We start from the raw sequence: 4,981 nt of genomic DNA on the forward strand, positions 1-4,981 counted from the left end.
CAGAGAATACGTGAGACTTTTGTGTTGGATGTAATTTGTATTTCAGCTGCTATATATACGGTGTTGTGAGAAACTTTACATAGTGACTTTGGGAAAGAAGTATTTGAAGTTAACCCTTTCCGATGGCATTTTTTGATTTTCGTTTTTGATTCCCCTCCTTCTAAACCCCATAACTTTTTTATCTCTCCGCTCCCAATCCAAAACTGTGTTAAAAAATTATTTTTTGAAAAGTCGCCATATTCCGACAGCCGTAACTTTTTTATACGTGCGTGTACGGGGATGTATAGGGCATCTTTTTTTGCGGGGTCGGGTGTACTTTGTAGTTCTACCATATTCGGGAAATGTTATTGCTTTGATCACTTTTTATTCAAATTTTTATCAGAATCAAAACAGTGAAAAAATGTTGGTTTGGCACTTTTGACCATTTTTCCCGCTTCGGCGTTTACCGAACAGGAAAAATATTTGTATAGCTTTTTAGAGCGGGCGATTTCGAACGTGGGGATACCTAACATGTATGTGTTTTACAGTTTTTAACTACTTTTATATGTGTTCTAGGGAAAGGGGGGTGATTTGAATTTTTAAAACTTTTTATTTATTTTTTTATATTTTTTTTACTTTTTTTAAACTTTTTTTTTGAATTTATTAGGCCGCCTAGGGGTATTGACATGGGTGGGCGGTGTCGCGAATTGTCAGAGCGGTGGGGGTCGGCAAACATGGCTGCTCTGGAGCGTTAAAGAGAGCCTCCTGGAGTATCGGTAAGGTGAGGGGCAAAGTGGTAAAGTATATGTATATGTGATTGTGTGGGGTTCGGGGCGAGGCTGGAGAGGGCAATAGGAATTTTGTGGCTTGCTATGGTCCAAAGTGTGTGAGATTGCAGAGATGGAGGTGTGAGTTTGGGTTTTGTGGGGGTCCTGGCACAAACGTATGTGCGCTATTGTGACGAAAAGTAGCCTATTGTTTAATCGGGTGTATTAACTATGTTTGTGGAAAATTTCAGCCAAATCGGTGGAGCGGTTTTTCCGTGATTGAGGAACAAACATCCGAACATTCAAACATCCAACACACAAACCCACAAACTCACAAACTTTCACATTTATAATATTAATAGGATACCTGACATCAGATGTTTCTCTGTTAGCATATATTATGTAAAATTGTTTGACGGACAGTTTAGGATTTATCGTACACAGATTGTTTGAGGAAGGTCCAACACAGACCAAAATGTTACACAATGGTTTTTTGTCTATGGATTGTATAATTTAAAAAAAAAATCAGCTCCTACTGATTAAATGCTTCTGGATGACACAAATTTCTTCCCTACCAATGTGAGAGTAGCCACAGGAGCCGCTAATCTTCAGAGAACTTCCACACCACTATTTTATATGGAGACACTAGCTGGTACCCGCGACTTGGTCTGTGGTGATTGTAGCAGTGGGTATATACAGGCGCGGGTAAGGTTTTCGTACTGTGTATAAGGTATGGGATATGAAATGTAACTTTGTATCTTGTTGTTGCTGTAATTCTGAGAATACATGAGACTTTTGTGTTGAATGTAATTTGTATTTCAGCCGCTATACGGTGTTGGTATAAACTGTACATAGTGTCTTTGGGACAGAGGTATTTCAGGTTAATATACTTCGATATACGACATTGTAGGATTTGTTATTTTCCGCCAGTACATGTAAGTTTTGGGCACAGGATACTCTTGAGCAGCCACATACAGTTGTCCATGTGAGAAGCCTGGTGTGGTAAATGTATTCCTGCTACTCTCAGCGTTTGTCTTTGGGATTTATTAATGGTCATTGTAAAAGCCAATTTAAGGGGAAATTGTAGTCTGTGAACTGAAATGGGAAATGATTTGGTATAATTGGAATGCGTGGGGTTAACACAATGTCACCTTTAGCTGCTCCTGTAAGAATAGTGGCTTCAATAATATTTGTTCCTAGTTGTGTGACATGTAGCCTCGTGCCATTACACAATTGGGGTGCATCGAGATTACGCAGGAGTAGAACAGGGACGCCAATCTTGAGTTCTAGTTTATGTGAAGGGACGCCGGGTAATTGTAAGGTGGGCAGTAAGGCAGATTGGTGACATTATTATAGACCGTTACGTGTTCGTGGTGTGTTGAAACGGTACATCGGTGACTTTGGCTCATAAAACCGCAGCAAAATTTGCAACCAAATCGCTGTGTTAACGCAACGTGGTGCTTCAGCTTTAGGCCTCCTGAAGAGAAATAGCACGGATATGGTTTTCACTGACCTATAGATTAAAAATAAATTGAGAGGGCTGCAAATACGGACAGGTGTAGGAAAGGTATAGGAAATATATAGGACAGGTGTAGGGAAGGTATAGGACATATAGGACAGGTGTAGGAAAGGTATAGGATATATATAGGACAGGTGTAGGAAAGGTATAGGACATATATAGGACTTGCTCTATATTTTACAGCTCAATTTGTCCCGGACACACAGCCGCAAAAACAGGATCTATGTGTATGGGCCCATTGACATGTACAGGACCAATTGTAGATAAAAGTCTGGCCCTGTGCATGACAGTTTAGTAACTCCATGTGCCTCTTATTAATAGCAATTAACCCCATCATGTCCCTCACATTAACCCTTGTGTAAGAGTTACTGATATGTGAGAGACTTGGAGGTAATAATGAAGTATCTTCATTATTGAGGTCTTTTATTAGTACCTCCATATGTCTCACATATTAGTAACCTTTATATGGGGTACACAGGGGTTAATATGAGGGACATGATGGGGTTTATTCCTATTAAAGTGAGGCACATGGAGTTACTAACACTAAACTAATAACCCCAAATGCCTGACATTAATGAGAATAGGAACTAAAGGAAGGTACCTGCGTGCTTGTTACTTTCACTTTGCTAGCAGCTTCCTCTCCTCCTCAGGGAAGGTTTGCAGGGTGCAGACGGCAGGAGCTATCACTATAGCAGGCAGGCAGAGACCTGAGCGATTAAGCTCCACCCCCTGGGTTTCCTGCACCCCTCTCATTGGAGGGCAGTGAGAGAAGGGGAGTGTCCTTATGCCTCAGCTCTAGCAGAGCACTGAAGGGACGCTCGGACTTCATTTAACTCTTGCAGGTCCTGTGCTGCTGGCGTGCCAGTGAAATATGGCAGGAGTGCCACTCTTGGCACGTGTGCCAGGGGTTGCCAACCTCTGCTGTAGAGGGTAATATGAATTTTGTGGCTTGCTATGGTCCAAAGTGTGTGAGATTGCAGAGATAGTGATGTGAGTTTGGGTTTTGTGGGGGTCCTGGGAAAAACGTATGTGGGCTATTGTGACGAAAAGTAGCCTATTGCGCCATCCAGCTCTTTCCATAATTACATAGGGACAAAGGAGAGTGACTGAGCGCTCTGACACTGTCATCCTCTAATTGCACATTGTCAGGGAGTTCTGAAATCGTACCCCTGTGTCTGTTCCTCTCTGACACCGCCAAATTAGCATATCTCTCACCAAAAGTAATAGCTGTCATATCTGGGAAATGGTGAGGGTTAAAGGAAATATTACAACTATCTCTGATGAGTGACTCCACATCAGCACCACTGCTGACCATGTACTCTCCTCTATAAACAGCCTGGTCCACCTGAGCACCTCTGCTGACCATGTGCTCTCCTCTATAACCAGCATAGTCCACCTGAGTACACCTGCTGACCATGTACTCTCCTCTATAACCAGCATAGTCCACCCCAGCACCACTGCTGACCATGTGCTCTCGTCTATAACCACCCTGGTCCACCTGAGCACCACTGCTGACCATGTGCTCTCCTCTATAACCACCCTGGTCCACCTGAGCACCACTGCTGACCATGCGCTCTCCTCTATAAACAGCCTGGTCCACCTGAGCACCTCTGATGACCATGTGCTCTCCTCTATAACCAGCATTGTCCACCTGAGTACACCTGCTGACCATGTACTCACCTCTATAACCAGCATAGTCCACCCCAGCACCACTGCTGACCATGTGCTCTCCTCTATAACCACCCTGGTCCTCCTGAGCACCACTGCTGACCATGTGCTCTCCTCTATAACCACACTGGTCCACCTGAGCACCACTGCTGACCATGTGCTCTCCTCTATAACCAGCCTGGTCCACCTGAGCACCACTGCTGACCATGTGCTCTCCTCTATAACCACACTGGTCCACCTGAGCACCACTGCTGACCATGTGCTCTCCTCTATAACCACCCTGGTCCACCTGAGCACCACTGCTGACCATGCGCTCTCCTCTATAAACAGCCTGGTCCACCTGAGCACCTCTGATGACCATGTGCTCTCCTCTATAACCAGCATTGTCCACCTGAGTACACCTGCTGACCATGTACTCACCTCTATAACCAGCATAGTCCACCCCAGCACCACTGCTGACCATGTGCTCTCCTCTATAACCACCCTGGTCCTCCTGAGCACCACTGCTGACCATGTGCTCTCCTCTATAACCACACTGGTCCACCTGAGCACCACTGCTGACCATGTGCTCTCCTCTATAACCAGCCTGGTCCCCCCGAGCACTGCTGCTCCACCACAATGAACCACCAATCTAAGAGACGGTCAATTTAAAATATAAAAAAAGTGCTTGGCTAGACCTAGCTGCTGTGCATTTACCCAGCCAATGTAACCAAGGGGCTTATTAACATTTTATGAGAGCCCATCTTAGGTATATTCACACTGCCAGCTTAGACGATAACTCCCAAACACCCCCTTCAAATTGTTCTGATGAATATTTTAATGCAAAGACGCAGTGTGAACATAACCTTAGGGGCAAGTATATTGAGGAGTTGCAGTAAAGTTCCGATTTTTACTGTTACTACCACAAAAAGGCATGAATTTAGAATACGGCACATTTACCACTCTGACACATAATTGCGGCAGGTGCCATGAAAATGACTACACAACATGAAAATACCCGAATAGATGGTTTACATGGGTTATTGAGCAGGTTGAGGTGATATAACAT

At 44.1% G+C, this 4,981-nt stretch overlaps 1 long non-coding RNA gene across 2 annotated transcripts; it reads right to left on the reverse strand.

The window, feature by feature from the left end:
* Window positions 1-3,560: 3,560 nt before the first annotated feature.
* Window positions 3,561-4,555, reverse strand: LOC142188743 (uncharacterized). 2 transcript variants are annotated; one of them, XR_012713077.1, is made up of 4 exons: window positions 4,384-4,555; window positions 3,976-4,281; window positions 3,721-3,873; window positions 3,561-3,618 (listed from the first exon to the last, which is right to left on the reverse strand). It is a non-coding gene; the product is annotated as an uncharacterized LOC142188743 (long non-coding RNA). The 2 variants fall into 2 exon arrangements; XR_012713076.1 differs by having other exon boundaries at window positions 3,721-4,281.
* Between the last annotated feature and the right edge of the window lie 426 nt (window positions 4,556-4,981).

Source organism: Leptodactylus fuscus, unplaced genomic scaffold (assembly GCF_031893055.1).
Source record: "Leptodactylus fuscus isolate aLepFus1 unplaced genomic scaffold, aLepFus1.hap2 HAP2_SCAFFOLD_72, whole genome shotgun sequence".
Lineage (NCBI taxonomy): Eukaryota > Metazoa > Chordata > Amphibia > Anura > Leptodactylidae > Leptodactylus > Leptodactylus fuscus.